The 23624-nt window shown below is 44.6% G+C and overlaps 1 protein-coding gene and 1 long non-coding RNA gene across 2 annotated transcripts in view; one reads left to right on the forward strand and one right to left on the reverse strand.

The window, feature by feature from the left end:
• Positions 1-20041, reverse strand: part of LOC311593127 — a 95060-nt gene extending 75019 nt beyond the window's left edge. The window contains exon 1 of the long non-coding RNA XR_014777602.1: positions 19194-20041. This is a non-coding gene — a long non-coding RNA (uncharacterized lncRNA). The remainder of the gene's footprint in view (positions 1-19193) is intronic.
• Positions 20042-20043: 2 nt separating this feature from the next.
• The window catches only part of NR4A3 (nuclear receptor subfamily 4 group A member 3), a 41878-nt gene continuing 38297 nt past the window's right edge, over positions 20044-23624 (forward strand). Inside the window, exon 1 of the mRNA XM_084774206.1 lies at positions 20044-22171. The gene's annotated coding sequence lies outside the window, so the exon portion shown is untranslated. The remainder of the gene's footprint in view (positions 22172-23624) is intronic.

Here is a 23624-nt window from a genome sequence, read left to right on the forward strand (position 1 = left end):
AGCCTGAGACCCCAAACTTAGAGTGAGTGCTCTAGCTCAAGTCCAAATGCCCAAGAATGGGACCGCAGATGGGATGTGTCCCACTCCATCCAAAGCCCAACTCCCAGCTCAAGTAGTCAGGCAGAAAAAGAATTCTCACTTCTTGAATATCTTTGCTCTCTTCAGGCTCCTCAGAGATTTCATGATGGGATAATCTGCCTTAGTCTACACATTCCTCTCCTTTCCCCTCCTCTCCTCCCCTCTCCTCCCCTCCCCTCCTCTCCTCTCCCCTCCTTTCCCTTCCCCTCCCCTTCTCTTCTCTTCTCTTCTCTTCTCTTCTCTTCTCTCTCTCTCTCTCTCTCTCTCTCTCTCTCTCTCTCTCTCTCTCTTTCTCTCTCTCTCTCAGAAATACCCTTACTGCTACATAGAGAAAGAAGTTTAACCACACAACCCAGGCATCATGTGGTCCAGTCAAGTTAACAAATAAAATTAACCACCATACAGTAAAACACTTGCCAATGGTAATATGCAGAGGACTTCCCAAAATGAAAAAGGTCTAAGGAAAGTCCCTACAGCAAACTTCTAGGTTATAGTCCTCTTGTGACTATAGAGAAGAAACATGGGTGGAAAAGACATCGGTAATAAAACTGGGAACCGAGAGACCCTAGCCCACCAAATCTAGTCTCAAAACTTAACAAAAAATCTTATTTTTTCAAATAATGCTGGCAGCTCCCCATTCTTTTGTGTTCCTTCTCATTCATCTATAAGTGCTCCTAAAGTCCTAAAATAAAAATACATTTACTTGTACAAGAAATGAATGAAAACGGAGAAAGGGGAATAGTATTAAAGGCAAAAATACAAAGAAACACCACTCTGTTATATCGAGAAGACCGGGATATATCCCCAGTATCAGAGTGGGAACCATATCATCAGTAGCTATGGACTATTCTTTCATTTTTAAAACAGGGTCACTTGTAAGCATAAGGTTATTGTGTAGTTTAAATTCTGATTTCCTGTCTAAATGTTGTGTAAACTCTGCTCCCCAATTGTCCCTGTTATGTCAATAAAGCACCTTACAGTCAATTGATGAACAGGGGAGAGACTAGAGCTGGACTTCCTGCCAGCCAGGGGAGGAGGAGTTAGAAGCAGGGGATTCAGGCTAGGGCAGAGGTCCAAGGAAGATCAGGAGGAAGGAGCGAGAGTCGAGGAAAGCTGCAAGGTGCAAGTGTCACTGGGATGTTTGCTGGGAGTAAGGCAAAATGGCATAGAGGATTAAGAACAGACTTAAACTGCTCAAGGCTGTGATGTAAAGCCTGGATTTAAACAAATATAATAGAGTCTCAATTATTTGTGTGTAGCTGGGTTAAGAAATAAGCTAAGAGAAAGAAACATTGTGTTATAAAAATAACTTCAACAGTCACTACTTAGTGCATATGCTTCCGTGACTGTACCGTGTGACCAACTTAAGATATGGAGACAGAGATCCCTGTCGGTCACCGGGACCATTTTAGAAAGGACATAATCCAAAACTCCAGGAACACATAGGGCATGTGCACTAGATGTGCACATGGCGATGCAGGTGAGCATGGTGGATGTACAGGGGGAAGGCATGGACAAAAATAATAAACAAAGGAGGCATTCACTAGAAGAAATAGAGGGAGACCACATAACAGGGCCAAAAGACTCCTTTTAAAAGTTTCGCTTATTTTTGTAATTTTAAAAAATTTTTTTACAAGTGACATGTACATTACGAAGAAGTTGAAAACAAAGACAAGCCGAAAACACAAATAAGCTATTATGGTTTTGCATGCATCATTTATTTATGAAAGAAGCCATATTGTCCATACATTTCAATAAACTGTTTCTCAAGCAACAGTTTATTATGACCATCTTTCTGTATTATTTACTGTCCCTACAACTGATCAGCAGGTTCACACAGAGAGACAGGAGTGGACACAGTCTCTCCCTGACTCTCCTCTGCACTACTGCAGAGGAAGTCAGAAGTGGCCGCTGTTACCAGCATTTTGTGACTCTTGCCCACTTTTTGTTACCTTCCTACAAAAATTCAGTGAATGAGAGAGCATATAAGTATATATATATTTTCCTTTTAGATAAATGGTAACAATGCAGAGAGTTGTGCCTCACTTCTCTCCCTATAATCAGCAAGAATATATTCCTGTTTTGTTCATCTTAGTGGCTACAGAGTGCCCTGCTGTATGGATAGACAATATTGTAATGGACACTTAGAATGCTTCCAATCTTTCATAACTTCAGAATTGCTAGATGTATCTTACAATATAATAAGCACATATTTGCAAGGAACTTTAAGGGAAAAAATTGATGAAGGGAGACTTTTGAGACATACATACATACATATATATATATATATATATATATATATATATATATATTCTCAAATTCAATATAAATTGCTACTGCACCCTCAATCAAAGTACTCCCAAATTCACACCTGCCAACAGATAAGAATATTTGTTTCTTTACCTAAGGCTGCCCAGCCAGATACTGTTTCCCATTTCCACCCCGCCCCCCCACAGCCCACACACCTTGCACACAGGTGAGGTCACGTGTCAGTTCTAGGCAATGGAATGTGGAACAATAAACAGAAATCATGTGTGTCAGTCACATACAGGCCAAGGTGACCTGAAAGGAAACTGAACATCCTCCACCTAGCTTGCAACGTCATCGCCAGCTGGAAACAGAAGAATCCAAGGCCCTGGGAACTTGTGTGTCTGCCTGAGCCACCACACGGAGGAAAGCTATCATCACTGAGGGGAGAAGACATTTCTATTGTATTAAGCCACTGAAGTGTTGGTACTTGTTGTAAGATCTTGCTTATCAAAATAACTTGTTATCTAAAAATCCCAGATCCAGAGATATGGAGACACGTTTTTAGGGAATCTTGCTCACGTAATTCAGCATCAATTTTCAATGTTAGTTGAAAATTGTTAATTGTGATGTTTGCTCTTTAAAATATACTCATTTCCTGATTACCAAGAACTGTTCTTCTCTAAGTCAGGAATTGATACTAGCTTAGCAAACATGCTTGTAATGTATGTGGAAATGACCAAAAGATCTTTTCCTTTGACCTCTTTAATTATTTGTTTGTTTTGCTTTGTTCTTTAAGACAGGGTTTCTCTGTGTAGCTGTGGCTGTCCTGGAACTTGCTTTGTAGGTCAGGCTGGCCTAGAACTCAAAGATCCACCACATCCAGCTTTTTTTTCGGGGTGGGGGAGGGCTCCCATCTCTTAAAGTTGTATATTGCGCTAATATTTCCCAAAGAATAAACAGCCTCATATCTCTAATGTAAACCATGTTTACTTATATGATTTCTTTGTATATGTTATTGAATCCTAGATTTGTAAGTTTTAAGTTCTCATGGAAAAATAAAATAAAATGTGTAACATAGCCTCCTTTGTCATTTGCAAAACAGTGACAGAGGATCACACCACCCAGACCAAAAACAAAGATAGTGAAAAGAAAAGAACTAGAAGGCAGGCCTTCCATGGCTGGAGAAAACAAGTTACATTTCATTTCAAAGGGGAGCAGAGAAAAAGTGATCAACACACTCAGAAACACTTCTCTTGAAGAGACAGCGCCAGGCCAGAAAGGCTTACGTCACTGGTCAGGGTTAGTGAGATAAGCATTCCCCTTGATGTGTTCTGGAGAAATTTCTAGGCTCACAGAGTAAAGGAAAAGCTTACCATTTCATTTTTAAAAAAAAAAAGGCAAGATACAAGGAAAAGGAGCAAGAAATGGTCCAGTTATGAATAGATTCTACTAATAAGGAAGAGTGACCAAAACAGTATAGAAGTTGGGACTATCTGACCTGGGCATCACCAGAGTTGTGTCACTTACACAAGTGTTTCTGAGGCATCTAACTGCAAACGAGAGTCACCAAGTCCCTGTCCTCACAGAATTCACATTCACGGATCGTTCTCAATTTAGAGATATTCTAACGTAGTCTAATGTAGGAAACTTATCACGCTGGTTAAAGCCTGTAACAAACATCTCTCCTTTCCCAATCAGCCTTTTAGTCTAATCACACAAGAAACAAAACAGTCAACTTTTAATCTTGTCAGTCATGCAAAACTGAACAATACTTTATCTTACTTTAGTTGTTTAATCTATCATTTTGCAAACATAAAAGCCTATGGAACAATTTGGTGGAACTTCTGTGTGAGTTCCTCTGGTTCTCTACAGAGGCTCACCAACCAGTTTGCTCTGTCTGCAGCTTATGTTGAAGATACCTGGTCTCTGCAAGTTCAATGCACTTAGCACCAGCCAGGAATATGTTACTGTTCCTCTGCCTTCTCGCTAAAATTTCCCTAGCTCGCTTGCCCATTTTTCAGATGGAAACTTACTTCCTCAATACAAAAGAGAGAGGTAGAATTAAATGCATAAAATCAATGTATCAGGATGGGCGTACTGAAAAGATAGGCCATGAGCACATCCCCAGTGCCTGTGCTACGTTATTGGGAAAATGGTCTTTATAGGTTTTACTGAGCAGCCCCAGCTACCAAACAGGACTCTGTAATCTAATGACAAGTAGAAAGGCAGAAATGGATTTAAGATAGACCAAAGAGAAAGCATGGAACAGAAAAGACGGCAACTAAGTAACGAACGACAGAGGTAGAGAAGGAGTGAAGCTGCCCCAAGCCACGGAGCAGCAGCAGGAGGAGGAGGAGCTAGGGAAAGCAAGGAAGAGATGTGTCCCTGGAGCGTCCAGAGAGCACCTGGCCCTGCCAGTGTCTGGCTTCTAGAACAGTGGGGTGCGGCTTTGTTGTCTTGAACCACTCTACTTACTGGACTTTGCTTCCACCACCAAAAGAAACTATGACAGTAAACAGACATTTTGGTGGGGCCCTGGGTCTGTGTCCCCCTCCTACCATTTTAGCTCTATTTACCCCTATTTTTCACTTCCATCACTCTCTCTGAGCCTCCAGATGCACCGCTTTCTCTCAGAGATCTCAATAAGAATGAGAGCACAAAAATAAAAATGCTCGGAATACTGTACCTATGTGATAACAAACTGATTTATACTTTATTCTTACCTGAAACTTTAAATGAGGCTTAGAGCCTGGGCCCTCTACTCAAGCCCACTTACTGCCAACCTTTGTGCAAATCAATGCATGCCTAATTTTGGCAACACCATCACCATATCAATTCTTAATATCAACGTTTATATATAGAAGGGAGCCATCACTAACGCATATCATCTGTCTTTGCCTTGTAGACAACCTTGCTATAGTCACCCCACTAGAGCAGAGATCATCTGTTCAGCTCGGTGCGTCTGGAGATACAAACAGACCATTTCAAGTTTCCCAGGTTATCAGTGGACTCGGTTACCATGGTCCTAATTCTCCCTCTTACTTACTCTACCGAGGTCCTCACTGACCTCTTCCTCCTGCTCCTGGTTTTCCCCAACAGGTGACCCTGACCTCCCACCAGTCCTACTTCCTCTTGCCTGAGAAATCAAGTGACCTTCATGGGGTACAGGCAAAATCTAAGCACATCTGCTCCACAAAAAAAAAAAAAAAAAAAAAAACAGTGTGAGAAAGCCACAATCTCATCCTGGCCATGTTCAGAGAAAGTGTGCGTTTCATTTTCCAATAATTAACATTATTAGCCTAAGAAATACCACCATACATATTAAAAATTATGAAAAGGCTGTTCTACAATCTTCAAGTTTTTTTGGGATAAGAATGTTTAACTTTTTTAAAATATATTTTATTAATTTATTCATATTACATCTCAATTGTTATCCCATCCCTTGTATCCTCCCATTCCTCCCTCCCTCCCATTTTCCCCTTAATCCCCTCCCCTATGACTGTGACCGAGGGGAACTTCCTCCCCCTGAATATGCTCATAGGGTATCAAGTCTCTTCTTGGTAGCCTGCTATCTTTCCTCTGAGTGCCACCAGGTCTCCCCATCCAGGGGACGTGGTCAAATATGGGGCACCCACTCTCCAGTCAATTGTGAAGAACATCCCTGTCCATTGGCTAGATCTGGGTAGGGGTTTGATGTTTACTGCACGTATTGTCCTTGGCTGGTATCATAGTTTGAGCAGGACCCCTGGGCCCAGATCTGCCCCGTCATAATGAAGTATGTTTAATTTTTAAAGAGAATAAATTAAGTTGGCCACAGGGCCATATACCTTTAATCCCAGCACTCCAGGTGCACAAGCAGGTGGGTATTCTCAAGTTCAAGAGTTCAAGGCCAGCCTGATGTACACAAGGAGTTCACAATCAGCTAAAGCTCCACAGAAAGAGCCTGTCTAAAAGAAAGAAAGAAAGAAAGAAAGAAAGAGGAAGAAAGAAAGAAAGAAGAAAGAAAAGCATACGAATAAATACATAGTCACTCTTTTCTGGACTGGAAACGAGTGGTATTAAAATCTTCTTAGTTACAAGACAGTGTGAGAAAAATCCTATTCTCTGAAATTTTTCCACTTCAGAAATCTTTAAATCAGCCTACAATAACTCTTCTCAAGCAGAAATTAAAACAATAAAAGAAGCTGGGCCTCATGAGATGGCTTAGCAAGTAAAGATGCTGGTTTTCAAACCTGCCAACCTAAGTTTCATCCCCAGGAACCACACAATGGGAGGAGAGAAGCAACTCCCACCAATTGTCCTCTGGCCTCTATATGTATGCTATAACACGAACAGCACACAGATGCACATAGAACAAATAATCCAAATAAAAAAGAGAACTGATATAAAAACATAACTGGACTTTCAGATTTATAAATAGTCACAATCTCTACTGTCAACAACACACATCCATAAGACGTCTTTCAAGCACACTAAATGTCAGGAAATATGCTGTTTCGTATACTTAGCTTCTCTGCCTTTCTATAGGCAGAAGTTAAATCACCTCGAATATGAAAATAAAATGTATGGTTTTCAGAATTACCACTAAAAATTTCCAATCAAATCACATTTCATTTATCTACAGCCACTATGCTACATGGATGTGGATGAATACTATTGCATGGCATTACCTACATGGTGATTTTTAATTTTTTATATTTATCGTGTGTATGCGTGTGTGCATGTATGAGCACAAGTGTGCCATGGCACAACTGCGGAGAAGGGTCAAAGGATAATTTGCTGGAGTTGGGCTTTCTCTTTCTCCCATGTAGTTCCAGGGACTGAACCTGGCTTATCAGGACTGGCAGAAAGGGCCCCCGACCCCTGAGCCACCTCAAAGACCCAACCCACAACTTTTAATAGGATAGCTCCCTCTCTTCCCTCCTCTTCCTCCTCCTCTTCCTCCTTCTCCTCCTCCTTTTCCTTCTTCCCGCCCCCCCTTTCCCCTCTCTCTCACTAGTTGGAATTAGAAAGACACCTGCTGTATCACTTCTTTCTAATAATAAGTTTAACTGGGGCTGGAAAGATGGATCCTGCTCTTGTAAAGGTGCTGAGTTCAATTCCCAGCAACCACATGGTGGCTCACAACCATCTATAATGAGATCTGCTGTCCTCTTCTGGCCTGCAGGTGTACATGCAGGCAGAATACTGTGTACGTAATAAATAAATACACCTTAAAAAAAATAATAAGTTTAGCAATACTAGTCTAACTCAGGGTTGGTCCATGGCCTTCATAAAAATGAATCACCACCCAGGCCTCCACATTTTCCAATGAACTTCTATCCTGATAAACATGTTGGCTCTCCCAGTGAGGAACCCTGAGCTAAAGATCTTAACTCCAAGTACTCAGGATTCCTTTTAGCAAACAGATAGCTTAGAAACTATCCACTCAGCCAAATGGAGAATCTGGCCCCTCGCCACTAGAGGGGGTATTTCACTGTCTCCTAATTTGGCCAACCCAAAATTCTGGTCCAACAAGAAAATAAGCCTCAAACCTGGCAAGCTAGCCTTTACACCCCCCCCCCTCCCTAATATGTGGCCTTGTCTTTTTTTTCTTCTTCTTCAGGCTTTTGGTGGTTGATAATACAAATTTCAATTACTGCTTTTATTACTCCCCCCCCCTCATACCCCATTTCCTTTTGTCAAACAGACTAACAAACTACACAGATTTTTCTTGACATTTTTTTAAATTTACCAAGTTCATAGGTTTTCATTTAAGTCATAATAAGGACAAAAATAATAAAAATTAGACAATAACCTATTTTAAAGAAGAAACCCTTCTGAGATCTGTCCAACAGGTAGCAAATGGTACATACATAGTGCTGTTTCTGGGGCCACTTATTCTTTGCCTTGAAGAAAAGGGTCTGGTCAAGAAACACCAAACACTGAGCTACGTCCTCCTGACCATAAGAGTCTAGATTCTAGACTCTAAAACAAACTGCTGGGTGGTTATTTCTTTCATTAAACTCCTTTTCACTCCGAGAAGACATCTACTGTCCCCACTACAGCGTGCAGTCACCAAGTGAGGAGAAAGTGAATGAGGGGGTCCAAAGGAAGAGGGGGAGGAGAAGGGAGAGAGGGAAACAAAGCTGTTGTTGCTCTTAAGACCAGGTATAAGTGACCAGGTCCCAAAAGCTGGGATCCAAGACCAAAGCCAGCAATCAGAATCAGAAGCAAGAATGAACGGCAAATGGGAAGAACCCACCTAAGATACTCAAAGCCAAAAGGCTCCATGGCGACAGCATTGCTGGTCTGCTCCCTACTGTTTCCTGTAAAGAACCTAGTCTACAATATGGTCGCTGAGAGAAGACAGCCGCAAGAAATGGCCAGTCAGACTCCGCATCCAAGTTATGAAGTCAGAAGACAGACAAAGGAAGTCCGATAAGGGGAAAGCTATCAGAATAAGATCAAATCCTCATGACTTGGACCTGCTTGGGACTCAGGATGCTTTGACTGCAAGCGGCAAGGTCCTAGATCTCACTAACTTACACAAGGAACTGTGTTATCTCACAGAACTGCAAGTTCGGAGGAAAGGCACAATGTGGTCAGTAGATGCACAAGGCCAACCTCGGGGTTCTGCCACCCTCTGATCTGCCATCTTTGAGAATGACTCCACCTCAGAGTAGCTCTCCTCAGTAGCCCAGGATGGCTAGAGTCGTTCTGGCCAGGATACTCACACACATCTAAATACAGAGGAAGAGCTGCCTATGTCTCTCCCCTCATTCAAGGAATTGTTTCCTAAAACTCTTGGTCCATCTCTGCCCTCCACATTGTCCTCCACATCTTATTGTCCAAAATAACTTACAAGCCTCATGACCCTTCATGGGCAAAAGAAATAGGATTCCCCATGTTGGTTTTGAATAATCACCGGAACTAGGAGGAATGTTGGAGTGCCCATCACCATGGCATAAACTGAGTAATCACAGTGGTGATGGAGACATCACTTCCATCCCACACCAAGTCTACAGCTGTGCTGTTTCCATGATCATGACTAAGATGGCCGATATTATATTTACCTACATCCCATCGTGAACATATTTGTCAGTTTTAAGGCACAGTAACTTTCTTGATCTATCTACTTTGAAAAAAAAAAGATGTAACAAGGTCCGGAGAGATGAGTTCAGGTCCCAGCACCCATATGGCAGCTCACAACCATTTGTAACTCCAGATTCAGGAGTCAAATGCCTCCTCCAACCTCTGTGGACAACTGTACACATATGGCGCACACACACTAAATATTTTTAAAAATGTAACAGAGCAAGAATGGTAAGCAACTCCCATGGCAACTGCAAAGGGGACAGCTTTCTAAGGCCCCATTTCCAAGATGATTCAGTCCAACATTTGTTTGGATCTGGAGAGATGTGGAAACTGGTACATTTACACACTACAGACTCAGGCTCAGGTACAACACACAGAATACATCTGACAACCTTGTTTCAGAGAAGATCTCTTTAGTAATTTTTCTCCATGCTGAGTTCAGTGGTAAAGGACTGTCATTCCTGCACTCAACAGACTAAAACAGGAGAGTCTCAAGGTGAAGACTAGCCTAGACTACACAGCAAGGGCCTGTCCCTAACACTAGCCTAGACTACACAGCAAGGGCCTGTCCCTAACACTAGCCTAGACTACACAGCAAGGGCCTGTCTCTAACACTAGCCTAGACTACACAGCAAGGGCCTGTCCCTAACACTAGCCTAGACTACACAGCAAGGGCCTGTCCCTAACACTAGCCTGGATACACAGCAAGGGCCTGTCTCTAAGAGCAGTAGCCCCCTCCATTGAGATGGAGTTCTCTGTGGCAAGCTGAATTTACTGAAAGGCAAACTTAGTCTTTTGTATCTACTTCCACTATTTAATTTATAAGCATAACAAGTATGAATTTCAAAATTATCATAGAGAGACAGAGTAGGTGAAGGGAAGGAGAGAGGGAGAGGGAAGGAAAAAAGGAAGGAAGGAAGGAAGGGTAAGTTCTGCAGGAATTCTCAACTGGTCCCCTTTGGGAACATGAGAGAAAAATTTGGAAGAATAGCTTCATTTACAAACTGTCCTACTTACAGAGGCCTGGGCATGTCTTTAGTGCCCAGGCTGGATACGAGCTGAGGGAGAACAGACAAAAGGGAAGAGATTGGCAACCTATTTTTTAAGTCTAATTTTAATTTATTAAAGAGGGCTGGCCCACAGTTGTAAAGCAAAAGGAAAAAAGAAACAGAAACTTAATCTGACAGAAAAGGTGAGGAATGTTTAGGTCAATCAGGACAAATACCGACAATAAGCAGTTAGTCTATAAAATGCTTTCAAATCACAGAGAGGGACGTTATCCATAAACTCATTTGCAGCTCTTTTTTTGTTTGTTTGTTTTCCTTTGTCCTTCTATTCCTTATCTGTATTTTTTTTTCTGAGTGTCCTGTACTGTACAAGCATGACCTTTTTAATTCAGGAAAAAAGAAAACGATCAAGCCAACATGTCTTTATCTTGCTAGTAGATGTTTTGATGTGATCCGACCAGCCTCTACTGCCTCTTAGTTAAGATCACATTCGTCCAACTCTGTCCAACTGCTGAGCGGCTAAGAGCTTGCTTTAACGTTGTGAGGTCACAAGCAACAGCATGCTGCTGTAGCTAAAAGTTAAAAGATAAGAAAAGTGCCTCGAGACTGAACCAAAAGTGTTGGATCGCTCCCACAACGCCCTAATAATAGTACTCAAAAGCCTAAGAGCTTAAGATACATTTTTTTGAGCAAACTGTTGTTTTATTAACCAATTTGTATTCGACTAAAGTCTATTTGACAAAAATAACTTGTAAGCCAGACTGGTACAGGGCACAGTGTCCTTCCATCCACTGCCACAATTCCAGTAGAGGAAGAAGAGAGTTCCAGAGCAGTGCAGAGTGGAGATGCCAGCTCTGCTTTCTGGCTGCTTTGGTTCCCCCTGGAAAGTAGAGGAGGTAAAACACGTTTCAGTCAGACGAAGCAGAGGTGGCTGACGACGTGATTCTGTGCAAAGAGAAGCAAGCGGATCTCAGGAGCGGAGGACCCCCGCTCAGCTTCTAGAACTCTGATTAGCGGTGACCATCAAGAGCCAGGGGCGACCTCGGGTTGGAACAGTCCACGAATGAACCTGCTTAGTATAGTTAGGATTCCCTTTGAGCCCATTACTGTCCCGCCAGAACTGGTAAGGCTTCTGGGCAGCCTGCAAGCGCTCATCAGATGACTGCCAGGCTGTTGGGGCTGCTAAGGAAGGCAGAAGCAGCATGCTAAAAGGCACTGGCACCACTGCAGAGGTGCTTGACGACGACAGGATTGTTATTCATGTTCAGTCACAGCAAAGAAGGTGTGAAAACAGCAAGGGGATGAATCAGTCCTGCTTCACTAAGCAGCAAATGGGAAAGGCCAGACACGTGGTGCCGAGGCAACTGGAGAGCCATTAGGAAAAACACTAAGTTGGACCTATTCCGTCCCCTACAGTAAGACAACTGAATCAAGTATTGAAATCTAAACTAGAAATGACAAAAGGATACAAGTCAATATGAATTCGTTCATAAACTTGGAGTGGAGTGTGGTTTTATAACTGACAAATTCTAGGAGTCACTGACGTGAATACTGACAAATCCAACCACGCGTTTTTCAATCTACATAATAGTAAGATCATAAGCAAAGTTCTAAGACAAAGGAAGGACATGGTACAATCAGCTTACACAGGCAGATATTTACACTGTAACAAAGATTACACAGGGGCGTTTAATTCCCTTCACCTCCCAAAACATTGAAAAGGTCTAAAAGAAACTTCACAAAAGAAAAAAAGAGAAATGGCTTTTAAATATAGGGAAAGGTGTTCACATTTACTCTGTAAGAGAAACAGAAAGTAAAACCACGCTAACAGTTTTCACTGATCAGACTGAAAAAAAAAAAAACAAAAAACAAAAAAAACAAAAACAAAAAAACCCCAAAGTTAAAAAATGTACTTTGTTGGCAAGAACATGCATTAATCGGGTATTTGCCTATATTTCAAAAGAGGTATAGATTTTATAATTTCTATGGAGGGCAATTTGGTCTTATTTATCAAACTACTATGATATTTACTCTTTGGTCCAGGACCCACTTCTAAAAATATTACAAATATATTTGCACAAGTATGAAATCGTCTTCATAGCGATTTCATAGTATTTATTGCGACAACACTTTTAACTACATATTCGAAACTTCCCAAACGTCTATCAGAATAGGACCATCTAAAAATGGTGATACACACTGCCAACCATGTGGGGGCAATCTCTAAGACACGTTACTAAGTGAGAGATGTTAAGGAACCAACTCCAACATACCCTGTTAAGTGAAAAAGGCAGAACAGTGTGGAAATGCCCGATTGATCCAACAAAGGAAAACTGACTTCATATCTGCATCAGCTTTGAGATGTCTTTCAAACCTCTAGAAGAGCCGGGCGTGATAGTACCCAGCTGCAGCCGTGAGGAGCAGAAGCAGGACTGCCACGCCTGGAAACCAGCCTGGGCTCCAGTGTGAGGGCCAGCCGTAAAGGGAAAGTAACCTTTAGAAGAAGGATAGGTAACTCAGCAGGTGAGAGATGGGGGAAAAGGAAGCTTTTTACTCCTCATTGTTTCATTATTTGTATCATGTGACCATATCCTCCTTTCAAGACTTAAATCTTAAAATGTGTAATATAGCTACCGTTCAAAAATCTAGTCACTGTTCTCCAGTCTATGGCCCCTCAGCCTGTAGGTGACTTGAAGGCCTTGAAGAGAAGCATAAAGGACCGGAAAGCACAGCAAGAGTCAATGGTTGGATGTCTACTACATGTGAGAAAGTCACTGATGCCAGCAGTTAGATTGCATGGACAGGGACAGTGAAGACAGAAGAAAGAATGAAGTCTTCCAACAGCATCTCAAATGTCTCATCAAAACAAAAAGACAAGCCAGAGATGAATTGGGGGGGGGGGCATGGAAGGGAGGTTATCTCACAGTAGTGCAGGGGCTGAGAAAATGGCTCAGCCTGTAAAGTGCAAGCCACGGCAGCACGGGGACTTCAGTTCGGATGCCCACATCCATCTCAGAAGCCACACTACCTACACATGTACACATCCATAATTCCTGAGCTGGGAACCTTGGTGGAAACAACAGGATTCTCAAGGCTCATTGCCAGCTAGCCTAGCCAAGTCCATCAACTCCAGGTGCAGTGAGAGACTGTGCCCCCAAAAAAAGACCCAAAAAAAAAACCCAAAACAAACAAACAGTAAAGAAGGATGCAGCTCCTTGGCCACCACTCCAGACATGAACACATTCTCACAATCACACAAACATATCACACACACACACACACACACATACACACACACACACACACACACACACACACACACACACACACACCTGTGTGCACACACAAAGCAATGCAACAATTCTTTTGGCTGAACTGATTCTACATTCAATCACAGATGTATGTGACTCAGAGGCATCCCAAGGTCTCTGCAGGCCAGAGACAGTGGCAGCACAGATGTAGAGGAGGCTTTCTCTGTACCTCTTATGCCTGAACCCTGAGTAAAAGGACCTCAGAAAGCTGAGAAGGCTGCAAGGTGGGTAAGAATAAACAAAAGAGAATATTTTGAATAAGCTTCTTGCAATCCAGTTTTGTAGGTTTATCAAATGTTTACAGAGCACTTACTATGATAAAGAACTGCTTTGAGGACTCAGCAAATTCATCAAAAGAAATAGTCGCCCCAAAGAGTACAGAGATCCAAGACAACTGGAACAAAAAGACGTTTTCAAACAGTTTGAGACAAGCATCTCTCAAATAAAAGTTTGAAAAATTCAAAAGTCAATCTCACAACTACAAAAAGTATTGGCACTATGGTAAATACACTGCAAATGTTATCCGGTTTTTCTATTGTTGTTTTTTTAAGATGAAGATTAACAAGGGAACTTAAAGTAAGAATTATTTACATAAATTAGAAAAATAAGACAGCGTATTCAATTTTACTACACTTAAATAGCAGGAATCTTTAGAATATGGCTTTCTATTCTCCTCACCACAGTTGATAAAACAGGAAAACATAACTGGAATAGAGAACTAATCTAGAACAGATGTCAGGGAAGAATTTTTCCAGTCCTGAACTATAAACATGCAGAATAAATACTGGAAAATGCACTATGGTAAAAAGAAAAATCAGAATCGGTTACTAATTACATGATCTAAGTAGGAAACCAGATACCTAAATATGTGGAACAGGCTTTTTAAAAATAACCCTAATGGATAAATGGTGTCTTTAGTATCCAAACCTGACTTAGACAATACAGAAGCCTGCAATCTGCTAAAATTCAGAACTTTCCAATGCCTACAAGGCTGGGTTGTTCATCCATAAGATGGGTCCAACCACAGAGCCAGCAAGGTCACAAGCAGAATCCGCTGTGCTTTTCCTCGTTGTCATTTGGCCAGCATCTCTTCCATTTGATACTCTCCTGGTGCTCCCCAGCGACCTGCCTTTGTAGGCACTTTCTCTACTCACACTCAACAGGACACACAAAGACTTACACCACCAGTTCTTCTCTAGGGAAAAGGCAGGGGACAGCTCTGGCCAGGCTGCCACCCTTGACAAAGGATTATGCCTAGCATGCAGGATGGAGCAGGAAGGAACGAAGAGTAGCAAACAACAGGATCAGCTCCAAGGAAGTTTGCTAATTTGTATGAAGTCAATTTGTGACTCATCCATATTCAGATAAATGTTCAAAGACAAATTCCAAGGCTAAATTTAAAATGACTTTTGGACTATCCAGGCTTCTGCTCATTTCTAGCTTGGGGACAGGGAAAGGGCTGTGATGTTGGCAGTACACTAACTCTCTCAGACCATTGGGATCACACTCATTTGATGGTGGGAGTTCATGACCAATGCAAGCCAGAGCAGTTTAATAAAATACTACTACCAATGTAAATACCAAAAGCAAAAGTGTTACATAGAAGAGCGAATAAGATTCCTGACCACAACAGTAATGTAAGAGAGGGACAAGGCCGACTTGGGGTTCACCGAATTTAACTGATTCAGAAAAGCATTCAACTTCAGCACCTACAAGATCATAAAGGGAACCCAACGCCTTCATTTACAGATCCTGACAGTTAGGCCTCTAAAAGATTAAAGGACCAAGGTTTTGTGGCTTCACAGTAGCCAAGGGCAGTCCCCGCCTCTGAGAAACAGCTAAACGCCCTGTACACTTAGCCTCTCACTTTTGGAGAAATGGAAGAAACCAAACTTCTACGTGTGGGGTAGTATTTTTTTTTCACAGATGGAATAATGGACAAGAGTTGAGCAGCTAGCTAAAATCTAAACTGGCTTATTACACATGAGCAATAACCTTTCCCTTCTAAATGACTGCTACCAGTGACGAGGGGGAACATGACTAAGAAATCTAATAATCTTTTCAAAGTAGACTACAAACCTATCCTGCCCATTAGCATATAGGTGGATAGGAGCCATTAAAGAGGCTGCAGAATATCATTAGCTCTTATAGCATAAAATAGCCTTTCCATCTTAGGTTACATCTTAGAACTTTTTCTATAAAATCAGAAATCTTTCATGCTTTGGTGTTTTGCTTTTTCTTTATTAAATAAGATTTACTACTTTGAGTTACAGGAGCTTCTAACAAATCACAACCCCCAAGCTTTTGCCTACTTCACCTCCCCACATAACGGAGTGGCAGACACATCTATTCCAACATTTGAAAAGATAAGAAATTCAAGAATTTTTGCATCTGACTGAACATAGATGCCAGAGTCTCCAATTTTCTAAGGACTCAAATATTTCCCCCCAGAAAGACAGTAACACTTTGCAAGCCTACAGCATCCATAGTTCGTCGTTGAAAGCAGCGTAAGAGAAAGTACAAATAGAGAGGAAAGAACTTAGAGCAAGAGTCAAACCAAAAGTCTGCCAGGAAAGCAAAGAAAAGATCACAGCAAAGCTTCCTACGCAACCAGCCAAACTGTCATTTCCTTGTACCACCACGCAGCTGTCTGTGCTTCTGGCGGGCACCTTGACAAGCTGTGTTCAGTCAGGAATATGAAAAGTTCAGGTAGAGCAAACAATGCCAGTGACCTCAAATAGATCCATCCATGCCAAAAATGACCTACCCATATATCTGCCATACAAATCACCATGGCATCTGTCTACCTGTGTTCAAGTTAGATGGGGCATATTTTATGGCTATTTAATATCTGTGAACATTATTGGGTCCCACAGAAATTTCAGGGATGTGTGAGGCAGGTGTCTGAAGTTTGTGGTTTGACAGGGTTGTAAGCTATGGGCAAGAGAATTAAAAGAGCAGGAAAATGAGAATGTTTTGAAAGAGTCGAGCAGTCTGCTTCTTCACAAGCTCATTTTGGAGGCTAAATAAGATTTCAGTAAAGGTGAAGAAGGAGAAGGCTATCCATTGAGAGGGGGAGGGAGAGGGAGAGAGGGAAAGGGGGAGGGAGAGGGAGAGGGAGAGAGAGACTCTGTTGATGACTGTGTGATGAAGAGTGAGACTAGCAAGCAGTTCAACTACAGCAGGAAGAGTCTGGAAATAATAGGCCTTTGGGCTTTGGGGAGACAAAATCCAGCTGCTGAAGACTTTTAAGGCCATAGGTGACAAAACCAAAGGTGTATTTTAGGAAGACATCTGACAATGATAGAATTGATTTGAAAGTTTACAACAGTCCAGGAGTCCAGAGCCAGGTGCAGCTGAAATGGCTGGTGTGTGTGTATGTGTGTGTGTGTGTGTGTGTGTGTGTGTGTGTGTGTGTGTGTGTGTGTGTGTTTTCTGAAATTAGTAAATATTATATATGCACGTTTGTGTGTGTACACGTATGTGTTTAATATAGAACCTCTAGGCTGGTTTTAGAAAACATAGGCTTATAATTCCAAACTTATTTTCCTTAAATGACAACTTTTGGCTTGTAATTTCAGTGTGTGTGTGTGTGTGTGTGTGTGTGTGTGTGTAATTCATGCAGGTGTGTATATGATGCATGAACATGTATAGGTGCACATGCATGTAGAGGTCAGAGAAGGGCATATGTCTCCCTCTGCAGCTCTTAACCTTATTCTCTTGAGACAGAGTCTCTCACAGAAGCAGAGTTTCAAGCCGATTTGACTGGACTGTCTAGCCAATAAGCTCCCAAGATCTACTTAACCCCCCAAAGCTGAGCTGCAGGCACAAAGCTATGAGTAGCTTTTACACAGATGCTGGAGATTTGAACACTGGTTCTCAGGCTTGCATAGCAAATGCTCTTACACCACCGAGCCATCTCCTCAGCTCCTGGATTGTATTTCCTTTTCACCTTTCCTTATTTATAACAGTAACCACTCTTTACACAGTAACAAAATTACATGTCATTCTTCTTACAGCAGTTTTTAAATTTCTACTTTGTTTAAACAAGTGCTTTATATCAGGCACACAAAATTTCCTCAAATCCCTTATTCTATTTTGCAAAAGAAATGTATCTTTTTTTTTTCTTGCAGGCCGATTAAAGCTACAAATCCACAGCAAAATGAAAGTTATCTTACAAATTTATAATAATTACTGTATTGATAGTTTTTAACAGTCTGGCTATTTAAAAGGCAGAAACTGCTTTCTTTACTTTATGTGTACAAACTAGAACGTGCAGGAATGTCATTTTTCCTAGAAAAAGGACCAAACCTGGGATGCTTTCATTATGCCAAAGATTAAGGTACTTGTCCTGTTTGGTTTCTCAAAATTAGAAATTTAGCTGCATCCAATACTGTATTTCATTTGAAAAATATTGTAATTTTAAAAAAGCATTGCATGGGCCTCATATACTATTATTTCCTATTTGTAGAAAATCAGACCTTTTAAAGTGCAGAAAAGAGTGGGTATGAGCATTTTTAAAAAAACAGGAAAATTCTGTTTTGTTCATAGTAAGAACTGACTTTGTTTGGGAACCTTTGATTAAGCAGAGGAGGATCTGTAAGAGAAGCTGTCCCTGCTTCCTTGACTTCCAGTGGAGTTCCAAAGACTTGCCAGTTATCAATAACCACTGAAAACTCTCCAAAGGTCAAGCCAGCATCCCAGAACTGAGACTCTGACCTGACTTATCCTCCAGAAGGAAAAGATAGAAAAGAAAGCACAAGAAAAAAAGTAACGGAAAATTAGCCAGGTCCCAAGGGCACACTCACTCAAAGACAAAATCTATCACCTAGAGAGTCCCAGCTAGCTCAGGGTGAAAGTTTTTTTTTTTTTTTAAGGTAAACAATAATGGTTTCCCCTCCCCTAGCACCACCCAGGGAAAAGCACTGTTTTTATGTAAAGAGCCCTAACTGCTGAGGGTTAAGAATGGGAGAGGATTCTTCTTCAATTTAGGGGTGTCTATGAGGTTGAATTTTGTTACCAACACACATGTAAGTGGTATTATCATGGATCTGGTAAACAGTGACAATGTTTAGGCTCTCTGCTACAGCAACGGGGTCAATTTCATTCTCAACTCGGGACACTGGAAGCCCCCGATTCATGTGAACAAAGTTAGTGACTTTATAACAAACTGACTAAGCAAGGACCTTTTACATATTAAGTTAGAAAATGGAAAGTAGTCTATAATTCCGTGGAAGGATGTCATGTCTCCTAGAAATTGTACCTAATTTTAGGGTTCCTTATTAGAGTGATTCCAGCTCTGCGTGAGATTTTAAAGTGAAGGGGAATGGGAGGGGTGCAGAACACAGATGAAATTTTTACAGCACGGAAATAAAAGTATTTTTAAACTGTCTTAAGGGTGAAGAGTTAGGCAAGAAGTAATACGTGGAAAACTGTCAAGTGCTTCTCTACACACCCACCCACCAGATACCATCACAGCCGGCTGGGGGAAGTCTCCCTCTTCTTGCCTGACAGCTTCACTCTCTTTGAGGTCTGGAACTGGTGATCACACTGGTCCGTCATGGTATTTTCAGTTAACAAAGCAGTTACTCAATAGGGGGAAACAGGCACAAAGGAGCGGGGCAGCTGCTGCTGCACCCATGATGCAAGTGCAGGCTGAGCCCCGGGCCGCCACCGCCGCCTCGACTCCTCCGTGACGTCCGGGACGGGTATCCCCGGCTCTCAGGAAGTGGTGGCCGCAGGCAGCTCCGCCCCCTCCCAAGTCTCGGCCGCCCCGGCAGGCCCGGTTGGCAGGACCTGGCCCGGTGGCTGCCTGAGCCCGGGCTAGCAGACGCGGGATCCACCGCGCTCGGCCTTGAGAGCGCGCGCGCGCCCCCCAGGCAGCGCGCCCTGCACGCTCCCGCGCCTCCCTTCAGTCCCCCCTACCCTCAGCCCCAGGACGCCTGGCACCAGACAAGAGTCGAGTCGAGTACAAGATGGCGACTTCTCAGTCCGCTCTCCGGGCAGAGTCGGGGCGCCCCTTCATGCGTCGCGCCCGCGCGCGCTCGCGCCCGAGGCCCCACTAAAAATAGCCGGGACCCGTCTATATTTGGTTCGCCGGATCCCGGCGCGGCCGCGCGCGTCCCGCCCCGCCCCGCTTCGCGCTGAATGGGAGACGGGAGGTGGGGGGGTGACCGAGGGGAACCTACTCCGCTATCTGCGGCGCGCGCCGCCGCCTGGGCCCGGCCAACCGCCCGATTTAGTAACATCGCCTGCGTCAATCACGCGCCTCGCGTGCGTCAGCGCTGCGCGGCTCCAGGTCCTGCTCTCCCCCCCCCAACCCCCAGCCTTTGAATGGTTACAATGTAGGAGCGCCCTCTTTCCTCCTGGGCCGGGATGGGATCGCATCCTCAGGCAGGGGGCTCGGTTACTCTGGGTTAGGGCAACTTTCCGAGCGTCCTCTCCTGGACTTAGACACACCAGCCTGCTGAAGTGAAAGTGGAGGCACATGATGCACGTGTTGTTTTGTTTTTTTGAGTTTCTGGTCCTAGCTCGAACCTTCTTCGATTCTGAAGCATGTGCTATGACAACGGGGTCCTCTTCCACCAACTTCGGGACGGGTCAAAAGAAAATGCCACTTCGGATTCTAGGCAGACCACTAGAGAACCGTCTGTCTGCGTTGCTTCATTCACACATTTCCTTAGTAAAAATTCATTTCTGAGAGAGGTTACTTTCACTTAGTAACAACCTTTGGAACTAAGAGTTCTTAACTCGAACACATTTTTGTTTTGTTTTCGGCAAGAAAGTGGCACCCTAAGTTCATTTCCAGGAAGAAATTGCTGTCCCTCATACAGTCAGTCTCCCTGGCTTTCTGCGTACTTGGAAGACAAATGTACCCCCGGGAGACCGTAGGAAAACCCCTAGGGACAGGTTAATGAATCCTGTTGATTGATTTTGAAATATTTCATTTGAAAGAGGGGAGGAGAGGCGTCTACAACCTTCAAACAAGTGAAAGTGCGAGTAGAGTTCCAAGTCTGACCCGGTGCTGGGAGGAGAGACGATCTGTTTAACAGTCAGACTGGCTCAGCTGTTTAACACGTGTGGTGTGTTTGTTTTATATATAGTTTCTCGTGCAGCGCGCGCGTGGCAGGATGTGCACTTCTTTGGGTTATAAAGTGTCCAGTAAAGAACTTCACACCAAATGTGTAAAGAAATAAAATCTTGTCTCTGGAGCCGTTTGCATCCCAGTGCGAAGCAACAGCAACAGGCAGGAGGAGGAGGCAAATTAGCCTAGGCGTAGAGGGCCAGAAAGATGTAAACAGCCTTAGAACCATTGCACCGGGAAAGCACAGCTGCACCTCGGGGAGTCTTCGGGCTGGTGCCAAACTCCTTCAGCAGCGACTGCCAGGTCACTCGGAGAAGCTGGCTGGCGTAGCCTTCCCTTTCGGAAGAGCTGTCCTCTCTCTTACCCCCTCGACCTGGCTCGGTGCCTCGGGGCAGCCTCGGAGGCGAGCCAGCAGCACTGCTCCAACTCTACTCCACCCGGAGCCTGACAGCTGGGCGGTCCCGCCTGACCCGCAGGCTGGCTGCGGCACCCTCCGGTAGACAAGCGCCCTGGCAAGCAGCTCCAGTGCAGAGGGGTTGGCTGCGGGAATCCGAGAACCCTTGGGGCTGGGGTCGGCAACTCCCCGCGGTTTCCATTGTGCGACCGTGTGAATGGCTGGGGAACGCGCACGCGTGTACACACACACACACACACACACACACACACACACACACATACACACACACACACCCTCGCACACGCGGAACCGGCTGGGCCAGGGGAGGGAGGAGGAGGGTGACGTAGCGTCCCATGGCGTCACATTGACGTCTCGCATTCCAGGCACTCTATGGAGAGGCCGCTAGGGCTCCTGTGGCATAAATGACGTGCCGAGAGAGCGAGCGAACGCGCAGCCGGGAGAGCCGAGTCTCCTGCCTCCCGCCCCCCACCCCACCAGCTCCTGCTCCTCCTCCGCTCCCCATACACAGACACTCTCACACCCGCTCCTTCACTCGCACACACAGACACACGCGCGCTCACACGCTCCGCACACACACTCCACTCTCTCCCGCGCGCTCACACCCCTCTCGCCCGGCGCCCTCGCCGGTGCCGTGCCGTGCCGCAACCGGACGCCCCTCCCGGGCTCACTTTGCAACGCTGACAGAGCCAGCAGTGGAGGTGGGATCCTCGGCGACATCCAATCCCCGGGTCGCGGCCGGAGACTGGACGCCGGCAGAACCTCGCGGCGGCGCTCTCCCATGAGTTGGGATCGCAGCATCCCTCGCCAGCCGCTCACCGCTTCTGGGAGCCGCTGGGCTTGTGCACAGCAGCCCTTCCAGGACAGCAGCTGTGACTCTCCCTCACTCCAGATTTCAGGACCGCACTCTAGAAACTCGTTCTAAAGACGGAACCGCCACAGCACCCAAGTACGTATGATTTGCCCAGTTAATATGGGGACTTGCTTAAAAGTTGGCGCGCTGGGAAGCGTCGCTACTGAAATTGACAACTTTGAGTGTGGGGTGCCTCTCCCCCACACCTTCTCCCCACTTAGGCTTTCCTCGCCAAGCGACTGGTGGGTTCTAATCTGAAACTTTCCCCCTATAGCTGGCCCTCGGAGACTCTGGAGCTTGTGAGATTCCTCTCCCCACCCAAAGAGGCGAAAAGCCTCTAACAAAGAGGAGGACCTGGATTTGTGCTGTAGCAGCTCCAACGTTGTAATTCAGGGTATTTCGGCTCTAGTTGTCATGGTAATGATGCTCTCGGCGGCGGTGGCGGCGGCAGCGGCGACGGCAGAGAGTTAGAGCTCTGGTGATGAACGGCAGTAATTTCCCTGCCTTTTAAGTAGGATTGAAAATAAGGACTCTGGTGGGTCCGAGTTAATGTGCCTAATGGTGAGACGGAGCTGGTTGTCTGGGAGAAAGCTTAGGAGGGACGGTGCCTGGGCAGCAGCGGCCGGAGTTTGCAGAGGCGCTGGAGGAGCTCAGCAAAGAGGGTGTAATTGTAGGAATGCGGCTTATTGTATTGAAATGAGCCCCAGGCTCTACTAGGCACGTCTGCCTGGCGTCGCCGACTTGCTGGTTTACACTTTTCCCCACGGAGGTAATCGGGTGTAATTGCCGACTCTCGCGCCCCGACACGCGTGGGGACGGCGTCCGTCTTCTCTAGGCCTTAGCAGGTGTGGGAAAGGCTTGCGGTTACTTTCCAATGCGCTTTCGGAGAAGTTGCTCCGAGTGTTGTACTCTTAGTAGAAAAGAAAGTTCTCGATGGTGAGGAGAGCTGAGTAAAAAGAGCGCAGCCTGCGGAGACTGGCTTTCAAAGGCACCTCTCGAACCTGTTGGAGGCTTCCGGGAGTCATGTGGGAGCTCATGATCATTGGTCTCTTGATTTCCAAGAACGCTCTTGGAGGTGGCCTTTTGTTTATGTGTCCGGGTTCTCCCGAGGGAAGAGGCGCGGGGAGTGTGGTCGTCAGTACTCCTGAGCTGCTTATCTTTGTGGTGCTGGGAAGGGGTTACAGGGTTCGGTTCAGCCATTCCTTGACTATTCCAAATCTTGGAGGTCCTTTTTCAACAACCGGGAAATGTTTTTATAGAACCAAGTTGGAAAAGAAAAGCTGCCCAACGCGCATACTGAACACAATGAATGAAATTAGTTTATTGGAGTTGTTTTAACCAAACAAGATACGCATACTGTGAATGCCAAAGACTCCGGGGGCCACCGGTCCCTCCCTCTACAGACCACCTCCCACGCCCACCTCCGGGACCCAGCGCTGGATCACAGAAATTCTCCCCCCCCCCCCCGGGGTTTGTCGCGGCTCCCTCAGTCTTTCTGAGAATCTCTGTCTTTCCCTTTCTGCCGGTCTCTCCTCTACATCTCTAGCCC

Source organism: Acomys minous (genome assembly GCF_964271855.1).
Source record: "Acomys minous genome assembly, chromosome: 1".
Lineage (NCBI taxonomy): Eukaryota > Metazoa > Chordata > Mammalia > Rodentia > Muridae > Acomys > Acomys minous.